This window comes from Marmota flaviventris, chromosome 16 (genome assembly GCF_047511675.1).
Source record: "Marmota flaviventris isolate mMarFla1 chromosome 16, mMarFla1.hap1, whole genome shotgun sequence".
Classification (NCBI taxonomy): Eukaryota; Metazoa; Chordata; class Mammalia; order Rodentia; family Sciuridae; genus Marmota; species Marmota flaviventris.
Window position 1 is genome coordinate 12,845,340 of NC_092513.1, and position 23,350 is coordinate 12,868,689.

The 23,350-nt window shown below is 40.1% G+C and overlaps 1 long non-coding RNA gene across 1 annotated transcript; it reads left to right on the top strand.

Annotated features, from left to right (window-relative positions):
• Positions 1–4,393, top strand: LOC114103311 (uncharacterized). The gene is made up of 3 exons (XR_003584646.2): positions 1–133; positions 256–350; positions 4,253–4,393. It is a non-coding gene; the product is annotated as an uncharacterized lncRNA (long non-coding RNA).
• Positions 4,394–23,350: the final 18,957 nt, after the last annotated feature.

Consider the following 23,350-nt stretch of genomic DNA (forward strand, 5'->3'; position numbering starts at 1 on the left):
TGAAATACAATCTGTCAAGTATATGAAGGCAAAAAAAAGTTATTCAAACATTCATATTGTTTTAAAAAGTTAATCAGATACATCGACTGTCTGACCAGATGGTTGGAGTCTGAGAAAGATGATTGATCATCCAGTGAGTATTGCCACACCTGCAGAAAATTCAAACCATCATAACATAAACTTTTTTAAAGGCTTAATAAAAATAACCTATCATTCAACTTTAATCATATCTCCTTTTGGTTTCTATTATTTTAGACAATCTTCCAATGCAGTGTTCATATTGAAAACCATACCAGGCAATGTGAGAATTTACCTTCTTGCCTTCGGAGTTGCTGCTGACAACTGGCCAGGTAAGTTTCCATCCACACCCTGTCAGGGATGGGAATTTATCAGCTCAGCTCCTCCCACAGTGGCACTTTCCATGTGTCATTAATCTAGGGTAAATTTGTAATTGATTGATTAAAGGGAAAAGAAAATTGTGGCAGGTACTTTTAAAAACAAATTTGTATTCTTGATTCTTTCAATTAAATTAAATATTTAACCTATTATGCTTATATTTTCTTTGCTCTTTCCAAGTGGGTCTTTTCATAGAGCCCTCAATGTAGTCCTCAATCCACATTTTTCTTCCCAAATCTCTATTCTAGATTTTAAAAATGAAGACGAATGGAGATCTATTTTACTTCATATACTTATTGTCATGGATGATCTCTTATATTTGAATGTTTATTATTCTAAAATTTTTATGTACAACTTCTATAATAGGGACTTGAAAATGTGTTTTCAGCTATTTTCAGTTGTTGCTGTGGTTGTTGTTTTCCCTGAAGCAGTGCTGGGGTGGCGGAGGGGATTACTATCCATCTACCAGAACAACTGGATACCAATCAAAGCACAGAAACCATCTCAATAAAAACCAAAAACCTGGTCTAGATGTCTCTAGAAAAGATGCCCAATTTAGCCTCCTGAGGCCTATGGCCTGCCTACCTATTTTTCTTATTTGTTTCATCAAGAGTTTTAAGGCCCAAGACACCCCAACTTTTTTTTTCTTAAACTTCTGAAAAACCTTCATAGGAGAAACATGTTCAGCCATTGGGGGAGGGGGAGCCAAATAAGATTCTGATGTTATCTGTTGTCCTAACCCACCAGGATTCTGACATGCCTGAGCACTTGGGGTCAGTTACAAAGGCTATAACAACTTGGAGGTATCTGAGGAGAGCCAGAACTCTGGGAATTTATTGATATGAGGATTCCTCCCTGGCTTGATATCCTCTCTAACCCATGCATATTTCTTTTCTAACTTATTGTCACATAACAATGTCATCTGAGTGTAGTCCCACAATACGAGGATATTAGATATAAGGAAATTCAAAAGAAAAAAACTCTACAAAAGGAATGTTGCCTTTATGGAGAATAAAAATGACTTAAGTAACTAAATCGCAAATGAATAAGTTAAAAACTTATTTTTTATAAAATAAGATATTGACCAATGGAAATTAGTGCCTAGACATCAAGAGGTTTTCTCAAATCTCAACAGTAAGCAAAGAAAACAACTGTGCTATTCGTTGTCTTCACTCCATGACCACTGGGAAACGCTTGTGTGTTTTTACTCTAAACGCTTCCACAAAATTCTAAACACCAGTCTCGCCATTGGTCACAATTTGCAAAATGTTAGAAAATTTCAGATGCAAAGCAGACAGTTCCTCATGCCAGTTGCTCACTAACTACTTCATGCAGTCATGGCCTATCATAGCCTTTCTGAAAAGGGTGCTATTTACAGGTAGAGCAGGATGATTTTGCCTGGCCACCTGGATTTACAATTGTCACATTTGTTATTGCTGGCTGTTGATATAACAAATTGCACTGGGTACCTGAGCAGATTCAAAGCCTGTCTGATTATCTTTAATCTAGGATTGCATCTGATTGTCCTCTCAATCCAACCAAGATCTAACTATGGATGACTGTGCCCTACAATCCTAAAAATTTGGCGTGGTGTGATTGCTCAACCAATGATGGTAATATCTGCCACTCCATGTAACTACATGTGAAGGAAACTTGATAAATCACTAAAGAGGGAATGAGCACTTATTAAGCACTTCATATACCAACCACCATTTGGAACTTAGGACATAAAATCTCATTCAAGGTTGGTGAATGAAAGTCAATCTCTTCAATGTTGGTGACTTCAGGGAATTACACTTCAGTTTGAAGACATTTTGGAGGTCAACCAGCCTGACAGTGCTAGCCAAGATAGTCTGGAAAATGCTTCTGTGTCAATAGACCATAAAAATGGTGTCTGTTCAACCAAGTGTAGACTTATATGATTCCTCCTAGATGTTACAACTCATCGTGAGTTATAGGCAATCAATTAGCCTTTCAGTGACTAGACTTTTTCTACGTGGAATAAAACAATCCAGCAATGCCAGAATGACTCACCAGCCAACATCTTTGCCAGCTTCTGATACAACACCATGTGATTAAAAGACTCCTGTTGGTAAAAGCAGTATTTTTTAAATATTGTGAAGAAAATCTTTGCAACTAATTTTACAATCTCAATACTTAAGAAACAAAATGTTTATAAGAAAAATATCAGCACACTTTTTATCTAGTGAAAATGTATCTTTATCTGAAATAGATGGTTTACTGACATCCATGATTTTATACTCCAAACTTCAAAGCCTGATTACAAAAAAAAATCCAAAATTAGAGGGAAAAAATCCATTAAGACAACAAATAGCAATAATAAAGACAGTAAGCAAAGAAAACAAGTGTGCTATTCGTTATCTTCATTCCATGACCACTCGGAAACGCTTGTGTGTTTTTACACAAAAAAAAAAACTTGTTTTAAAACTTATAGTCACCCTTGAGATATCACCCTTCCTGTAAAAGCCCTCAGTTCTTTCAGAACAACACTAAAGCTTCCAAGATTGAAAATAATGCCAACTGCCAACTCGAATATGACAGAGGCATGGGACACAGAGACAGGCAGAGCAACAAGACAGCAGAGGACACACCACAGGAAGAACAGAACATGGACAACCAGGGACCCAGATCTCGAGTCCCTCTAGCCTGAGACCTAAAGCAATTGTCTCATTCATTAAAAAATAAATAGAAATAATAATAGCTGTTTCTGCTCTGTATTGAAATATAATTGCATAGAATTTGTACTGTATTAACTTTTGTTTCCTACCCATCTTTGTGAAATATATTTCTTTCTCAAATTGTAAATCAGGCTTCATCCTTCAAAAAAGTGTTCATGAATTAGAGCTGCTGGGGCCAAATTTAACCCATTGCCTGTTTTCTTCAATAAAGTTTTATTGGAAAGCAGCATATTGTTCACCTGCTGCTGCCTGTGGCTGCTTTGGCTCTACAACGAGAGTTCAACGGTTGTGAAGAAACATGGCCAACAGAGCAGAAAACACTCCTTGGTCCTCTGCTGAAGTTTGCGGATCCATGCTTTAAGTGATGAAACGTCATGATTTTTAAGGACTATGAAGTTTTTATATCCTTAAATATACAACCGTTCCTTACACAAAACTAATGTGTGATACACTGATAAGAAATACACTAAGACATTTTTAATTTCTTAAACTAAAATATGTGCTTTGGTTTTATGTTAACCCAAGATTCTAATCCCCTACTGTATTGCAACAAAATTGTGGAACACCCATTCATCAGGTGCTCACTCTGGGTGTACAATGAACAAAAGCACACGTTGTCCCCCACATTCATGAAATCTAGTGCAATAGGAGTTTGCAATCTAGGCTCTATTACCTGCATCTAGATATAATAAGCATTTATTGGGGACCAAATATGTGCAGGCCCTTTCAAACCTATTATCTCATTCAGTTTTTCCAGTGAGGCAGAAAGGGAGACATCATTATTCCAGTGTAATTAATGAGAAAACTAGGATTCAGAGAAGCAGGGTTGTTCAGTTGTGACCCTAGAAAACAACAGAATGATCAATAATTTGATCAACCCCTCCCCTAACTCTCTGATCCCAATAATAAAGATGTGCAACACCTAGGGCTTCAAGAACAGGATAACTGACTCCAAAAGCCCTGGCCATCCACAGCAGCTTGTCCATCTCTCAGCACACACCAAAAAGCCAGAGAGTGCAGTCCCAGCTAAGGTCTGAACTCTGATGCAGCCAAGGAGGAAACAGCCAACAGTAAGGAGAGGTGCTGAGCAAGTTCTGTGTCATTAAAGTTCATGAATCAGGATCTTTTCAAGCCGACCTGCCGCTACTTATTTTCAGGATGCCACAGATGAGGAGCTAGAGCCTTCAATAAGCAGCTGCTAAGAAGCCTGAGCTGTGCATCTCTTTTCCTTGTTCTCCCTAAACAACTTACAGAGCCCTTCAAGCGCTGAGCTATACCGTGAGTTCATCATCTGTAAATGGAATACATGGCATTCGGGAGGAGGGTTTTCATGTCCCTTCCCTATGCACCAACCGTGAATGAACAGAGCAGGGACAGGGCTGTGGGTTCTGGGCCAAGCATGAGACTGCACTTCCCAGGCACAGTGGACTTGTCCCCCAGTTTCTGTTCCCTGCTCATCATGGCCACAGCTCCACAGCAACCAGGACAATTCCCTAAGCATCCTCACCGTCCATTCTTATCCTTCTAGCATCTCAGTCTTTACTAATAAATACAGAACATCTCCCCCTCCTTCCGTGCTCTCCTGGTTCCTTCTCTTCATCTTGGTCTTCCTCAGCTCCGCCATGCCCTACCCCTGGGATCCAGTACATCCCTTTCTCCCCTGTCTCTCCCTCCCTCGGCAAGGCCATTTCAGATGGACTGACTCACCTGCATAGCTTACCAGATGTTAGCCATCATCATGAAACATCAGCTCTTTTCCAAAACATGGTGAATGTTGTGTTAAGGAAAATAACACATCCTCATGGGGGGGAGCTATTGAGAGGTCCTTCAGTGTGATTTGCAGTCTTGGAGCAAAGCTCCACCTTTGGATTTTTACAAAAGGCTCTTCCTCATTAACTAATTTCAGCACAGCTCTCTCCAGGTATCTGGAAACGCATCCTAGACCATGACCCAGTGAGGATTGTCCTCTGGGAAGCACACACTGTAGTTATATTAAAAAATTCAGACCATACTCCATTCCATGAGAAAACTCATTGGTCTATGGGGTGTTAAAGTTGTAACTGCCTAACCTAGACAATCCAAAAGCACATGGAGTATCATGTGACTTGCAAATAAGGAATGGCGTTCCAACCAGCCAGATTTAATCCATAGAATAATAATATGATTTAGAGTATAACTGTGAAAGCAATAAGAATTTTGAATGAAGGAGATGGTAGACAAATTGGAGATAGTAGAGCATAAATGAATTCTAAATAACTTGTGTCATTTGAGAAAATTTAAAATATTGAGAAATGTAAAAAAAAAAAAGATAATTTATAGGCCCATCAAAAGCTATAATATCCTTTTTTTCTATGTGCTTTTTTACATAGTGAAGCTCGTAATGAATTTGCAATTTTAAACCTTTCTCTTTCTATGGTAATGAATTTGCAATTTTAAACCCTTCTCTTTCTATGTAGTACTTTGACTTATCTCTCTCTCTCTCTCTCTCTCTCTCTCTCTCTATATATACATATATATATATATATATATATATATATATATATATATATATATTAGTCTATAAATAAGTATTACTTTTAAGCTGGGTGTGGTGGTGCACATCTGTAATCCCAGGGTCTCAGGGTGTCTGAGGCAGGAAGGTAGTGTGTTCAAAGCCAGCCTCAGCAACTTATTAGGGCCCTAAATAATTCAGTGAGACCCTGCCTCTAAATAAAATATATTTAAAAAGGGGGCTGGAGATGTGGTTCGGTGGTCAAGTGCCCCTGATTTCAATCCCTGGTACCAAAAATAAATAAAAAAGTATTACTTTTAATGTCTATGTAAACATGCCATCAATTACCCATGCTCTTATTAAACATGTAGGTGGTTTCCAATTTATATAAATAGTGCTATGTCAAATCTTTTAACCTTTTAATCTGAATCTCAAATGTTCTTCTCAGCATAGACATCCAGGTACTGGATAAAATGCATGAACATATTTAATTTTGAATTTATCATATCAAATTGGACTCCAGAAAAACCCTGCCAGCAGAGCCTGGAAGGGGCTGCTTTTCCAGGGTGGCTTTTTTAACCAGTTTTTTTCCTCTTCTAAATCTGGCAGCAGCCTTCTGTCTCCTGAGGGAGCTCCCTGAGAAAGGAAGGAAAACCACAGCTGCCTTCAACTCCTTCCACCCAACGCCCGCCCTGCACAGGCAGACAAGAGAACACCGAGCTCTTCCATGACTCTTTCAAGTCGGATTGTGAGCATCTAGAAACTAGTCTGTCACCCTGGGGTGGGGACAGGGTGTAACCACCTAATTTTCTGAGTATTCTTAAGGGAACATCAAAGCCACGCTGGAGCCTCCCTTGATTCTTTCACCCGGGAGCGATTCTCAACTGCCGCATCCTGAGCTTCTTCAGGGGACACCCGCATGACTTCTGCAAGGACTGCCATTGAAACACCGAGGAGATGTGATTTATCTGCTCTTTTTAGCTGGATGCGAAAAAGAAACGGCATTCACGAAGGTGCTTGTGTGGCAAGTGACCTGGCGGATGCCCAACTGGCTGTTCCTTTCACCCTGAGGGTTTCCAGGAGAGCGATCACCCCACCACACCTCCCCCCAGGGTGCTTGGGGAATGTAACTCAGACACAGGTGACACAGAATAGCAAGACGTAATGCATTCCATTGTCATTTATATTTTTAAAAAATCAATAATAAAATTTTTTAAAAAGGCTTTGCTGGCCTTTATTTATAAATGGAGTGGAGCAGGGCATCTGGCAGGCAGAGGGGTATTGGCTGAGAGGACCTTGTTTCCTGACACAGGCCGATGAGAAAGCAGGGCCCCTTAGAGCTGTCCTCTGCTCTCTCACCTCCTAGAACCTCCTTCTCCCTGCTTCTAAAGATAATAGTGACAAAACCATTGTGACAGGCTGGCCACACCTCCTGGTGCTTACTCAGTCTGTTGGAGAGGTCTGAAAAGTTTGTACATACGTTTTATTTTTTCCTTTTTTTAATTCTTTTTTTATTTTTTTAATTAATTAATTTTTTTATTAATTCTTATATACATCACAATAGAGGAGTGCATTACATTCATAATTTTTTGCATTGCAGTTCTTAATACACCTTTATACAGCTGCTGATGAGAATTACAGGAGCCCTTGAAAGTGTCAAGGTCATAAAGAGAACCAGATGGTAGGAAGGAGAAAATGGTCCTGGTGAGTGGGAAGGCTCAGTTCTCTTCTCAAAGATGGAACCAAGGTGGATGTCACCTTTATATAAGGGCCAGAAACAAAGGGGGAGCTTTCAGAGAATTTATTCCTATGAAATTTATTCGAGTTACCTTGGCATTTTAAGGAAAGAGTAATTAATTGTACATCAAGTCAGGGATTTGCCTCATTTTATTTGTCTCAAGTGACTGTCCTCACTTTAAATAGGGTGATACCCAAAGGCAACACCCAGGAAACCTAAGGCTGCATGCTTATGCACAAAACCTCAAGGACAAAGAAAACCAGATGTGTACATGTATACATGTGTGCACCAGTTGTCTAACAATCATCTTCAGACTTCAGGGAAGCGCTGTCAAATTCTGACAGACTTATAATTGCCTGACATTGCCCCAGTCACCAAATCTGTTTCTTCATCACAACTTGCTGACCCCTCCGCCTTCTTCAAGCCAAGACATAAAGCAAGTGTACAATGTAGGCACTCAAACATGAAACCTCCAAGTTCAGGTTCTGTCAATCAACAGGAAGTCACAGTGGCCAAAAAAAAAAGACACAAATCAAATTGGTGGCTCTCTTGCTTTGAGACATATGATGAGAACGCTTGGCAGGTCGCCTTGCCAAAGCCACAACGTATTTTGTCCTCTGTTCAATAATTCAAGAAATCTTATCACAAAAAGAAATTAGATTCATTTGGCCTGACTTGTTCTTGGTAAATTCCAGGTAATGCAACGACCCACCACTTCCTTCTCTAACGAATGCTGTGACCATCTTCTGTACTTTTCCTGTGAAGCACATCAGCTTCCTTCCTCTGTCATTTATTCAAGCTCTGCTCTGTTCCGTTGTTGGACACCTGGAATTTTTCATCTAGGCCTGTGCACCATTCACCCCTGGTTTCAGACGCAGCCTTCTCTCTGTTTTGCCTGCTGCTTTCAAACCTGATCAACAAGCTCTTTGGTAGCCTATGTTTTTCTTTAAACATTGTTTTTTTTTTCCCCTTTCATTAGTTTTCCTGTATGATGGAAGAAGAATTTTAAGTCTTCTTGAGTCATAATCCCTTTAAATGTCTCAAGACAAAGGATAAGCCATTTTTTAAGTTTTTTGAAATGTATTATAGAAGGTGTATTGGGCACACCTCAGTTGTCCCTGCACCCTTCACCTCTGAACTCTGGCCTTTGTCTTCACAGTACCCAGGGCTTCCTCTGCCAATTATCTTCCCCCGCCAATTATCTTCCCCCATTGGTCAAAACTAAATCCAGAGTATTGATTGTACTTTTATTCACTTAGGTATAACATTATCAGTAATATTATCAGACCCCAGAAATGAAGATTTTACAATTTATCCTTCAAAGAGTTTATTCTAAAAGATTAATTAATTTGTCCTAAAGATAAATAATATCCCAGAGTTTTCTGTTGAAAAGCCATTCTTCCCCCATTGAATGGTGTTGGCACCTATGTTAAAAATCGATTGACCATAGATGTAAGGACTGATTTCTGAATTCTTAACTCTATTCCATGGATCTATACATAAAGCCGAATGCCAGCACCTCACTGTCTTGATTCCACGTACCAAACAATGGAGTTGGACCGTACTTGGAAGCCTGCATGAAAATTAACTAAAAATTGATCAAAGACCTAAATGTAAGAACTAAAACTAAAACACATTTATTAATGCATTATAGTTATACATGCCAGTGTGGTTCTTTGCTCCATAATCATACACACGTGGAATGTAATCTGCTCCATGTAAGTCCCCAGTACCTCCTTTTCCCTCTCCTTCTCTCACCCCTGTTCTCCTTCCTCTACCCTACTGGTCTTCCTGCCATTTATTTATTATATTTGTAGTTGGTGCTTTCTAAGTACATACAAAGATGGAACTCACTGTGGTATATTCACATATGTACGTAGCATAGCTTGGCCAATTTCATTCCACAGTTCATTCTTTTCCTGTCCCTCCACTTCCTCACTCAATCCCCTTCTCAAAACTAAGATATTCTTTGAAGAAAATATAGAAGTAAACCTTCGTGAACTTGGGTTAGGCAATGATATCTAAGATGTGATACTATAAATGTGCCACCAAAGGAAACAGTAAATAAACTGTAATTCATCAGAATTAAAAAATTTGTTTTGTAAAAGATGCCATCAAGAAATTGAAAAGAACCAATTCGTAGCGATGCACGCCTGTAATCCTAGCTTCTTGGGAGGCTGAGACAGGAGGATTGAAAGTTCAAAGCCAGCCTCAGCAACAGGGAGGTGCTAAGTAACTCAGTGAGACCCTATCTCTAAATAAAATACATGTGGCTCAGTGGTCCAGTGCCCCTGAGTTTAATCCCCCATACCAAAAAAAAAAAAAAAGATAGCTGAAGATATTTTCAAGCTATATCTTTGATTTTAAAAAAGACTTGTATCCAGGGTTGGGGTTGTAGCTCAGTGGTAACGCGCTTGCCTAGCATGGGTGAGGCACTGGGTTCGATTCTCAGCACCACATACAAATAAATAAAATAAAGGTCCATCAACAACTAAAAAATATTTTTAAAAAAGACTTGTATCCAAATTATACAAAGAACTCTTAAACTCAATAATAAAAAAGAGAAATTACCCAATTTGAAAATGAGCAAACTCTTTCAATAAAAAAATTTTCGGAAGGAGATAGACAAAGGACCAATAGCTGCATTTTAAAATTTTCAACATCATGAATTGTTAGGGAAATGAAGTCAAAACCACAAAAAGGGTTCATGCCCCCTGAAACTTTTATAATAAAAAAGACATAATAGCAAGTGTAGGCAGAGATGTGGGAATATTGGATCCTCATACTTAATGTTTTGGAATATACGGTGAAGCCACTTTGGAAAACAGCCTGGCAGTTTCTCACAATCCTAAACACAGAATTATTCTATGACCCAGCAATTCCATGCCTAGGGATATATGCCCAAGAGAATGAAAATACATACCTATATTAAAACTTGTATGTGAATGTTCATAGCACTACTATTCACAATAGCCAAAAAGTAGAAACAACTCGAATGTCCATGAATTGATAAACAAAACGTGGTATGTCTATCTACCCAGCAGAACATGATTCAGCCTTTTAAAAAAATGTCATGTGTTTGCCACAACATGGATGAGCCATGAAAACATTATGCTAAGAGAAAGAAGCAAGTCACAAAAGGCTACCTGGTGTCTCTTCCATTCACAGGAATGTCCAGAATAGGCAATAGCCACAGAAAGCAGCTTAGAGGTTTCCAGGACTATAGGAAGGTAGAGATGGGGGTTGCCAATGAGCACCCAGTTTCTTTTGGGGGTGACGAAAATGTTCTAAAATTTGTTGTGGATTTAGTTGCACAACTCTATTGGTATAATAAAAACCACTGCATTGTACACTTTTAAACAGTGAATTTTGTTGCATGGGGATTGTATCTCAATAAAGCAGTTTTCTTTAAAAGAATGAAAGTGTTAGAAATGCTGCTTTCAACATGTTTCTTCCACCAGAAGTCCAAGTGCTTGAGATCCATCCATACTTCTGTATCTTGTTTCCATGTTGCTTTTATATGAACATAAAAGATTACTGAATATCAATTATATAATAAGCTGGATGCTCCCAGAAATTAATAAGACAAACACAAAGTTAGGATCAGCAGAATTCCCATGACATATCTGGAAAGCGTCAACCATTGCCCCCAAGTCACCAGTTTCAAACCCATCCTCTTTCCCTATCCACTCACCCAAATATGTTTCCTTGTGCTCTAAACCTATTATTTAAGTGCAAAGACTTTATAATATTTTAAGATAATAGTAGCAGAATACTTATAAATATTAGTCATTAAATATAAATTAATAATATAATCTATCTTGTGAAGATTATGTTTAATATGTATTTAATACTTGAGTATTTTTAATACCAGTCACAAGGAGGGCTTTGTGATGACCTTTGATTCACATAATGTTATAATTTGATTGTCTGTAGTTGCCTCCCTAGAAAATCAGAATTCTACTGATTTGTTTTAATTTACCAAGCTTCCAATAACAATTTATTGGGCACAAAAGAGTAATCATACAATTCATTCACATTCAAAGTGAATTTAGAAATATGGGTGTAGGCATCAGTCAATCAAATTATCTTTCAAGCATTAAACTGTCCTAGCTCTATCATTAACCACATCACATCATCGGTCAAATAAGCCTATTGTGCCTTTCTATTATTCTCCTTTGGTCACACCCGAATGCCATTTTTCATGTTCTCAGTCTATCAAAACAGAGAACAGAATGCACCAGGTGAATTAGGTACAAGACACCAGTAACCTACAGGTGAACAGGACACAGTCTTTTCCCAGAGTAACACGTAGTCTGTTGGGAGAGATGCAGAGTGGATTCTTGGCCAGCCTGATCTCTGCACACCAGCCCCCTCACAGGGCCCAACTGACTCAAAAAGAAAAAAAGTTGAAATGAATATATACTCACTGATTCTGATAAACATAGTTTTATGTAATAAATTTAATCTTTTCCTTGATAGTTTCTTTGGTTACTTTATAAAATCTCCCCCCTTCCAAAAAAAAACAGATGATGCTTCATTTTTAGTTTCTCCTAGGTTTTATTTTTTAACTTTTTGTTTTTAGTCCCCCAAGAATTTATTTTGTTGTATGGTGTGAGATAAGGACTTGAATGGATTTTTTTTTCCATTAAATACCTAGTCAATGTTCCCAATACCATATTGGGAATTATCAACTCCTTCTCCTTTGACTGCTTCTCTTACTAGTCAATTAGTTTTTTATATGATAAAACTTTGGTAAAATGGAAATAATAATAATAATAATAATAATAATTTTTCATAAAATGGTACCAATTTTATGAAATTTTCTGATGGTGAATGAATTAAGGATGGTATAATATAATCACTTAGTGCCTCATATACAAAATCCCCCAGTAGAAGATACCAATTAGGTAAGTCCAGGGGAGACCAGTTTCCATCTCATCTAAGCAACCTTCCTTGGGAGGAATAGGTGGGTGTAGAGATTGATGGAAGCCTTCATCCATCTCTTCTTCCTTCATGGGAATAGAAAAAAAAAGAAGCTTCTTCTACGAGAAAGACAATGTCTCCAAATACTAATATTTCTAACTTTGGCCAAAATAACAAAGAAGAGAGTCTCTCTTGTTTCAATTTGCATTTCTTTGATTAATTCTGTTAAGCATCTGTTTGTGTTCTTTTTTTTTTTGGGGGGGGGGGTAGTTGTAGATGAACAGCCTGCCTTTATTATTTGTTTACTTTTATGCAGAGCTAAGGATTAAACCCAGTGCCTCACATGTGTGAGGTGAGCTCTCTGCCACTGAGCTTCAACTCCAGCCCTGTTCACATTCTTCAACAGTTGGATTTTATTTCCTTTTCTGTTAAGTATGTCTTTGTATCCATTACCTCTTTGTTTCATGAGGTTGTATATATTAACTGACCTGTTGTGGAGGTTCTCCCATTTCTGTTATTTGACCTTCAAACTGACTGTTATTTCTTTCAAAGTACATACATTTAAAATTTGTGTTAAATCAAGTCTGTCTCTGGTTTTCTTAATGACTTTTCTGAGAGAACTTTTTTCTTCCTCTTTTTTTAAATTTGAAACCAATTTCAAACCTACAGAAAGTTGCAAGAATACTACAAAAAAACGACTACATACCCTTTACACAGATTTATTATTAATGTTTTGTCTCATTTCCTTTGTAATTCCTTTTCTTCCTCATTCACACACACACACACACACACACACACGTGTCTCTGTGTGTATGTATGTGTGTGTGTGTGTGCATTCAGAACTATTGGTGAATGGTGAATAAGTTGTAGGCACCATGCCCCTAAATATGTCGTTGGGAATTTCCTAAGAAACTTACATTCCCTTTCATAACCCACAGTACAATTATTGAAATATGCTCACTTAACATAATTCACACTTTATATATCCATTTTACCAATTGTCCCAAAAATGTCCTTTATGGCAAATTTTTCTCAGTCCAGGCTTCAATGCAGGATTGCAGGTAACATTTAGTAGCCAGGTCTGTTTTCTCTCTCTCTCTCTCTCTTTTTTTTTTTTTTTTTGAATTTGATCTTTTTAGATAAACATGGCAGTAATTCATTCTAATGAGGATCCCATTCTTGTGATTGTACCTAATGTGGAGTGTCTCTGGTCATGTATTCGTATACCTTTCTCGACTTCCATGAAATTGACATTTTGAATGGTACATGTCAATCATTTTGTAAAATGCCCCTGTTTGGGTCTTTTGTTCTTTTTTTCCAGTTTTTTTATGAGTAGATTCAGGTTGCCTGTGCGGGACAAGAGCATGAATTAAGCAGCCCTGGGCCCTTCTCAGAGCCTCCCGGGAGAATCAGCTCCTCTTTCCCTCTGCTCCTGACATTGCCTCGATTACCTCGTTGTGTGTGTGTCCTTTAGGTCTCTGCACTGTGAAGTTACTACTGTCCCTTTTACTGGGTAAATTTAATATAAAGGACAGAGGTTTTGAAACTACAAGTTCCTTGTTCTCATCAAACATTGTCAGTTTTACCATCCATTAACATTTAAATCAATTGTCACTATCACTGTTGCAAAATAGCGATTTTAAAATCAACATTCCATCTAATCTGTTGGTGATATGGAAAGCCATTAAAATCAATAAACCACTGGAGAAAACCCAGCTGAGCATAGTGTATTCCTATTTTGTTTTCAAACACTCATCTAAAATATTTTTCAGAAAAAAAAAAAAATTCTCTTTTTTTTTTTTTTTTTTTTGAGACATTGGCCCTGTTCCTGGGAAATCTAAAGCTGTCCCACATGAATATGTGACGGTCTGTACTAATCCGCTGGTCATTGTGTGCTGTGAATAAGTCCAAGTTTTGCAGTTTCAATTTCCAAATGAGTTGGTTGCCAAGCACACACCTTTACAGCCACCCAGTCATTATACCAAAAGAAGCCTGAAGACAAAAGGACTCTTACAACGTGTGAGCTACAGAAAAAGCAACTCGCAAGACAAGTCCTGATGACTAATGGACAGAGGCACCATATTCCACTGCCAAGGGGTGGGTTACTGGGGATTCTCCTTGGTGGGTTTCTCCTCAAAACCACTTCTTCCTTCTGGGGAAAAGAGAGATGAGAGAAAAGAGGGGGGAAACTTTTATGAATTTCAGATTCTTTCCATGTTCCATTAAATTGAAACCTCAAAAATCAAATATAAGATCAAAATCAGTAAGAGTCTAGCTGTTCCGTCCTGCCAATGTCATGCATTCATGATAAGCTCATAAGACAATTTTGCGAGTGGGAGGTCATTTGGAAAATCCAGTCCTTTTGTGAGATAAAGGATACAGTAAGGAACAAGATCACTGAGCTCAGGGCCCTCTAACTTCAGTACGCACCTGCAGCCGTCCACAGGTGGTTTTGAATTATTGGGTTTTTGTTTGTTTCTTTGTTTTTGGTTTGTTTTTTTTTTTTAATGAATGGTTTCCTTCAAAATAGAATATCAGTTATTATTGACTTTACAATTGCTTTTGATCACACCATTGAGCCATTTTATTGGATTTTGTACTTCATTTAGATAGAGACGTTAATTTGACAATATTGGTGAGAAATCTTTCACAAAGCATGTGAGTCCAGGGAGTGGGATCAATTTTAATAATCATGGAGCAAAACAAAGATGAATCGAGTCTGGGACAACAAAACTGGAAGCAGTAACGTGGTCCACGAAGTCCAGATTCTCAACACAGTGGTCTCTCCGCATCCCCGCCTACCACCTCCACAGACTTTTCGTCAGAGGTGATAAACAATACTAACAATTCAACCCATTCTCATGCAGGAAGCATTCTTTTTATCTAAACCTATAGTACATCCCCCAAATTTCAAAAAGCCATAAAAATTTCAACCTGGAAAGATACTAAGCGGAAAAAGAAACTACCCCTACTCCATATGTGTGTCTTTCCCACAGCCTGGAAGGTTCCTGTAATTCTACCTTGCACATACATTATTTTGGCCATGAAAATGCAAGCGTTGGGAGTGTGCACTCAGGGGGAGTGGCCAACTCACTAGAAGGAGTTACGCAAACTAATCTCCAAAGCCCAGCTCTGGATCTGCAATGGCACAATCAGAACCTATTCATTATACCATGAGGGAACCTGGATTAACATGTTTCTGGAAGGATTAAAACTATCACTCTGTTTCATTATCTCTACAATTAAGGGGTTGGACACAGGAAAGTCTCATGCCTCCCAGCTCTGACACTCTGTCATTTCAGACTCAGCAGGAAGTGTAATAAGATACCACATTTGTTCACAGGAGAGTGAATGGGAGGATAGTGACTGGACTGACTGATGATCACATCAAGATGTCAAGGCTGGAAGACCCCATTCAACGCCATACTTGTGATTTAAATTTCTTAGAACCCCCAACATTAGAACTCAATTTTTTTGGGGGGGAGGGCAGTGCTGAGGATTGACCCAGGGCCTGGTGCATGCGAGGCAAGCACTCTACCACCTGAGCTATAGCCCCAACCCCAAGAACTTCATTTTTGATTCATTCGTTAATAAGCATGTAGTAAGTGCTTACTATATATCAAAGATTTACATAATAAGGATCTTTTATTATACCCCAAGTCAGTTATTTCAGGCTTAAAAGGTTTGGGGACACTCTATAAACATATCTTGGGTCTCTGAAAACAAGAACAGTGATAAGTTTGCAGTTCTTGCTGTGACTGCAGTCACAGTTGTTTTTTCCAACTTTTTAATCATCCTCAATATTAAACATCACCTAGAAGCCAGGATTTGTACCACCTGGCTCGTAGATGCACCCTAGAGACAGCAGCTCTTTAACAAACTCTTTCCTACCGAACTCCAAGAATCATTTGCAGGTACCGTGGAGACAATCTATTTGATCTTTAACATCCACAGTTACCATGGAGACAATCTATTTGATCTTTAACACCCATGCTCTTGAAGATGAGTACAGGGCAGGATAAAAGACAGAACTGTGGAGTAAGCAAAATTTTTTCAAAGTTTATGTCTCCACCTCCAACATCTGCACCACTCCTCTGGACACCCAGCCCAGGACTACATCACGTGAGACCCATTCTTCTCATCAGCATTCTCTTGCTGTCCCTCAAACTCCCACTATTCAGCCCCAAGCAGAAACTGACCTTTCCATCATTCCCACTGAGGTGGAAGATGTCATTCAGTAACTAAGATCTAACAAGGTAATGATAAGTGCCACTTTAGCATCATGCATGTGGCCTGCTCTAGGTACCCCTGGCTATGATGGGCACCCATTGATATATGACTGTATGGAAATACTCCATGGTGAGAATCTTCAACCACATGAAAGGGGATCTCAGGGTCCTGGTGAACTTGTAAATAGAAGGCTAGAAGTAAACAACTCCCAAGTCTTGGAATTCATGGATGACTGTGTCCTGCATCTGTCTGGCACTGTATGCCATCAAAATGGTGTCCCCAGTCACCAGGTGGATGATAAGGAATAAGCAAAAGTAAGAGCTAACATCCAAATGACCCAGTGAACTGTCTGATGGGTTCATATTAATTATAGTGATGCTATTGCCAAGATATTGGATTTAATCTTTGGAATCCATGAGAATCATGCGATTTCATGGTTCCTGCATGATATGGAACGGTAGCCATCCTAGGTCACAACTACTGGTGGTTTTTAAGCTCTGCTCCCAGAATGCCCCAGGTGTCACGATTTGGATAAAAAGTTCTTCCACTACAACCAAATACTATTTCCCCAGTACCCGGACCGGAACTATTAATAGACATGATTATTTCATTTAAATGATCCCTTAAATAATTGGTATTTATTGCAAATTTTGCATATTAAAAATAGATATAAGGCTGTGGTTGTAGCTCAGTGGTGGAGCGCTTGCTTAGCATGTGTGAGGCACTGGGTTTGATCCTCAGCACCAGATAAATAAATAAACAAACAAACAAATATAAAGGTACTGTGTCCACCCACAACTAAAAAAAATAGTTTTTTAAAGAAGTTATAGGATGATATTTAATTCAGGATAATGGAGAAAGCAACATTAACAAATATGTCTTAATTTACTATTGCCAGGTACTAAACAAGGTATTTTATTACTTTTTCTCACTTAACCTTCAACAGAAGCTAGGGAATATAATCTCAGTCTTACAGATAAGGAAATGAAAACTCAGGAGGTCTAGTGACCCCTCAAGGCCTGTGAACTCCTTAAACTCGCATGATTCAAACCTGCCTTTCTTACTCTGAAATCTGTGCTGCCTCACAAATTGTACATCTGTATTTTTCATCCAACCAACAATATTTTTTTAGCTTCACAGTGAAAATCGTGTGGCCATCCATCTCTAAAAGAGTGAAAATTCCAGATGTGGTGTATGTCTTTGACAGTTTCTCCTTCCTCTCTGTGAAGTCAGTGCTAATTGCAAACTCATAAATTGATTGGAATTCAGCAAAGGTCTCAAAAAATCAAGCAAAGGACCCTAGGATCAGCAAAAAGAAGGCAAATTGAACAACCCAAGGGAACACTCCTAATCTATTGTGTACATGAATTCATTATTATCAACAAATGCTAATTGAGCTCTCCCGAGTGTGTGAGGTTCGTCAAACCCCAGTTGTACCCCTGGCACACCTGTATACACTCTTCAGATTGTAATGTTGTCATGAAAGATTTAGATCCATAGTGTCCTGGGGAATTCTAGGATTTTCAAAACGTATTGTTTCTCCCTGCCATGCAGAGAATAGTGAAGTATAAATGATAATTCTTAGTGAAAGAACAATGTACATGGAAGTACCTGGGATTTAGTAGCTTATCCGTAATGTTTATTAAATGTGAATCGGAGTTGCTGAACTGTTCAAAGTCCACCACCTGCAAGAGGCTTTCCCAACTTGTTCTCCCCCTCTCTAGCCCACCCCCCCCCATTTAAGGATACTGTTTTAATTATTGCTCCTTGTGTGACTCACTTAATTATACACTTGTCCCATGCATATCATTGAGGGAGTGCCGCAGTCTATGAATGGCATGTTAAATAACCTGCAGGAGATGATAAGTACTCATGGTCTCATTCTGTTGACTGACACAGTTTGATTCCAGGGGCCCAGAGCAACTCTCGGACAGAAGATATATTTTGGAGACAGCACCATGACAACAACTTCTGACCTTCACCAATATTATTCTGATCGAGGTCTCTCTCATTCTAGGGTAAGAAATGGAAGCCAGCCCTGAATCCAAGGAAAGAGGAATCTTCCTTCTTCCAAAGCCAAGATGTGGAGGTCAGGGGAAAGGGGTAGGCACAGACCTGGCTGTCCTGCAGCGTCCCTCAGGGAAATGGCAGGGAGGGTGAAAATTGATGGACAACAGCAACAAAATGGTGGTGTCACCATGCAGACCTGTGGCCCTGAAGTCTTCACCACTGAGACATCCCCCACCCTGTCCCTAAAACAGATCCCTGGGCTAGCCATGTTAGTGTAAGCCTCCGGTCACCAAAGAGCTTTGCTTTAGTGGACGGAGACAATGCACCCCTGCAGAGCCACCTGGCTGGGGAGCTACACTCCCAAGTCACCTGGATCATCCAGCTGGGGTGATGTATCCAGGATCCTGGTGTTTCCAGGAGACAGCGACTATCACAACGGAATAGGACACCTCTACAGATTTTCTCATTTCCTTTCCTCAACATCACAGCATAGAATCAGGGATAATTTCTGGGAGGGAGCTCCTGAAGAAGAGAAGAAGTACAAAATAAGATGACTCATAACAGAGCCACTTAATCTGAGTGGGGGGAAGGTAACCTAACCTTGTGCCCAAAATCAGTGAACAAGACATTTTTAGGGATATATCATTTTTTAATTGCATGATTCTATTTTCACTAATTTGAACTCCTCCTCCCACCCAAACCCTCCTCCCCCCGCACACACACACACACATTTATGCAAGATACTCCACCAGTTCATACAGCAAAACTTTGCTGGTTGTTTACTCTTAGGAAAAAGTATCCTAATACATGACTTTATATTGAAGTCCTGAAATCTGGGTAGTAAAAAAGTGTCAACACATGAAACTCAGCTCATGCAAAACTGAGTTCCATCTATTTCCTCCAAACTGGCCTTCCTCCCGTGTGTCTTGTCTCAAAGAATGGTCTCACCATCTGTTCATTTATTTCTGTTTACATCTGGGGAGTTTTGTGGATTTCTCCTTCTGTTTTACGCACTTCCACCATCCACTGAGCATCCGGGTGCTTTGATTCTACCTGCCGGGTTTTGCTGCCACGCCCTCTCCCCTGCTGTCCACCCTCCTTCCACTGCCTTGGTTGAGTCTTTGTGATCTTTATTCTGAACTCCTGCAACAGCCTCCCACCAGCTTTATCTCATCCTGAGCCCCCGAGTCCCTCTATGCAGGCTGCCTCCCCTTTTTCTCAGCACATCCATGGGCAAATGCACACCTGCCCCTGCCCCCAGTGAAGATGATTTCCTGGTGTGGCTGTCCAGAGCCTTCCCGCAGCAGCCCCCTTAGCATTCGTCACACGCACGGGCGGTATACTTCAACCACATGGCCTCTTCTGTGCCCCCAGACACATCTTGACCTTTCATTGTCCCTGCCTTCCTCTCCCAAAAATAGCTTCCACCCCACCCTCACCCTGCCTGAGCAATCCTCCTCATCCTCCAGGGCTGGGTGGCATCAGGGCTTCTGCCACCATTGTCCCATCCTGCAATTCTGGTCCTGCACATGGTCCACATTAAGGCATTAGATCACTCAGAGCTTGTGCTGTGCATAAGGCCACGCCCTGCTCTCAGGGGACGTCTCACCTGCAGAGGACGATCTCATCTGCAGGGGAGGGTTACTCATGGCAAACATCTCTGAAGAAGAGCAAGAGCCTCACACTCGGAAGCTGAGGATAAAAGCATTGGCAGGGATGACAGACGGTCCCCCGGGGCTTAGAGACAGTTCCCTGACTGGTGGGTTGCACAGGCTAACTGCACAGAGACAGGCAGGGGGTGCACCAGCCTCCAGGGGCTGAGATTCTTACCCTGGGATCCTTGGAAACTGCCTGATTCAACTGTGGTGCTTGGCTCAGAATACTTGCTCCTGGGCCCCACCTTTGAAAAGAACCAGAACTAGGAGATTCTGATGCACACAGAATTTCTCAGAGTCTAGGGAACAAAGCCAGGAAGGCAGTCAATTGGTATGACAAGCTGAGAGGGAACACAGGGGTGGGACTGAGGAGGAACAAACAGCAATTAGCAAAAATCCAAGAAAGAAAGCACCTCCCTGACCGCTCCCAGTCCCTACTATGGGGCTCTCAGGCTGTGGGTAGATGCAATCATGTATATGAAGCATCAGGCATTTGCCAGGCACAGTGCAGATCCCAGCAGGCGTCAGCTGACCCAGGATTGTTTCCAATAGGTTATCCTTTTATGTGTATTGTGCTAAGCCCCTTTTGAAGATTCTAAAAAAGGAGGTAAATCATGATGGTCAGTGTCCCCCAGCCCTACACACCTGGTGCTCATGGAGCTACATCAGGTAAGTGGGGACTGAGCTCACTGGCCTCTGTAGGTAGGCATGCATGCAGAAATGATGCCCTTGGGCATTGTCCCTACTCGCTGAGACCCACAGCTGCTGACCTCCACAGGCTACTCTACCAAATACTCTGGTCTCCCCACACTGAACTGTGCAGGTAACCCATAGTCACACAGGATGCAAGACGAGGTCCAGAAAAACTGAAAGTAAAGAAGCTGTGAAATCAAGATGAATGTGCACAGAAGGCAGAAGTGGACAGTACTCACAGAGAGTCCTGGAGCTGTCTTCCAGCTTTCCTCTGGGCCACAGGACCCAAATAACCCAGGGGAGAAGGGACAGACAGTGTAGGTTTGCACTCCTCTCCTGGTGTGCAATGCTGTTGGCTGGGGCTCCCTTTAACTCAGCATGGGACCACCTGTAGGTCTTCCTGTGTGGTGCTTAAGTGCCTCCAAAATATTCCCATTGTAGCCTGAGCACCCCAACACAAAGGGTCCCAGTCCCTACTTATCTTCTTGCTCTTTCTCTAGTATTGCCTACTCTGACTTAAAATAGATGATTTTCACACTATAGGACAGAGTCCTGTGGTTCTGAGAGCTGGAATAGCATAACAGACTAAGCAGTAACCTCGAACTCATAAGATTCAAGGGTGGACCCACCTCTCCTACTTTCCAGCTCTATTACCTTGGACAAGTGTTAAGACTTCCCCCAACAACATTTTATTCCCTCTTCAAAGGGGGGCAGGGAATAATGCCTAACTCTTTTATAGGGCTGTTATAAGGATTTGTTGACTTTTTTATATAAAAATGTTTATACATTATAAAAATAACATATGAAATATAGAAGGTCAATTATCCCCAGAAGCAAAATCCAAGCACATCTTTGTAAGGATCAACAGTTCCAAGAGCTTAGACCAGGACTTGTCAATGAAAACTCTTACTGGTCAACGTTAAAGTGGGTCCCCTGGGCTGCTGTTTGAAAGAGAGTCTAGCTGGTGCTCTGGCTGAAGGAGAGAAGACTGCACCTGAACTCTAACATTATTCTCAAGTCCAGTTCCAGCACAAGGTGCCCTGGGGACAACTCCAAGCAACTCCCTGAATGATACTGACATGTCCATTCAAGGCTATGAACGTTAGTTGAACTCTTGGTATTAAAAAATCCATGAAGCCTACAAAGATGCAAAATGAGGAAAATGTTATGTTGCCTTGTAGGGGGTGGGAAGGACAAGATCCTCAGAAAGGAAGGTGACATTGAAAGAATTCTGGCGGGAACCCAATAAAAATGAGTGGGAAAATCAGCTCTGCCAGGGAAAGCATCTGGTCTCTTTTGTCCACCACTGTACACAGAGGCCTAGAACAATTCCTTGCAAACAATAGGTGTTCAATTAATGTTTATTGAACTTAATTGAGTTGAACTGAATGAGCACGATCTTGTTGTGCCTTTCTTCCCTTCTGACAGTAACTGCAGTTTTTATTTTGAATTCCAAATTTGCCAATGGTCAGTTTATATTTTCTACCAATGGTAAAACCCCAGCATTATAAGTAGCACATATGACAAAGGCATAACCCAACAATACCTTGCATTGCTCTAACCTCGATTATCAGTTCAGCAAGGAATCTGTCACAGCTCCCACATCAATCATTTCACCTCTGAATGTTCCCCCTTAATTTTGAAAGGGACACTTCATTTCCAAACTATGACACTTATTGTTCAATAGAACAATATATACATACATATTTCTTAATACATATTTATTCTTACATGTATGCATGTATACATGTATATGAGTGTGGGTGTGTGTGTGTGTGTGTGTGTAGGTGTGTGCGTGCGCACATAATGTGGAGACTGGATAGTCAAAAAGTAACATGTAAGGTAACTTAGGAATCTATTTCAGTAATCCAAAAATCATGGAATTTAGATCAAGAGAGGCTCAGCACAGAAGCAGGGGAATTCGAGAAATATCAGGATATAGGGATCAGTGCATGGGGCAAAAGAGAAGAATTACTGCGGAAAATTAACTGAGTACAACTTGGACAATTGGGGGGGATGATGTTGCCATATAAAAATAAAAAGAACAGAAGAAGAGGAGCAAATGTGGGAAATCATGATTTCAACGTGGGTGCCAGCACTCAGGTGTCTCTTTGACAGTCATAGGCAGGTGTCCATTAGGAATTTGGATATATTACTGGAACTCTGAAGATTTGAGAGCAGTCACTGTAGAGCTAGTAATTGTATCAATCAGAGATCAGAGAATGAACATATCAATAAGGGAATTAAATCAATAACAAAAGGAACCCTACTGGTTTTACCTCCAAAATACATAAGGGACTCCAACTCAGTTGTACTCTCCTGCCAAAATAACTAATAACCTAATTTTAAAATGAGCTAATGACTTGATTAGACATTTCTCCAAAGAAGACATACAAATTCCTAACAGGTATATGAAAAAATGCTCAACATCACTAATCACCAGGGAAATGCAAATCAAAATTTATTTATTAAAATAATAAAATAGTCAAACTCATAAAACTCATGGGATGGT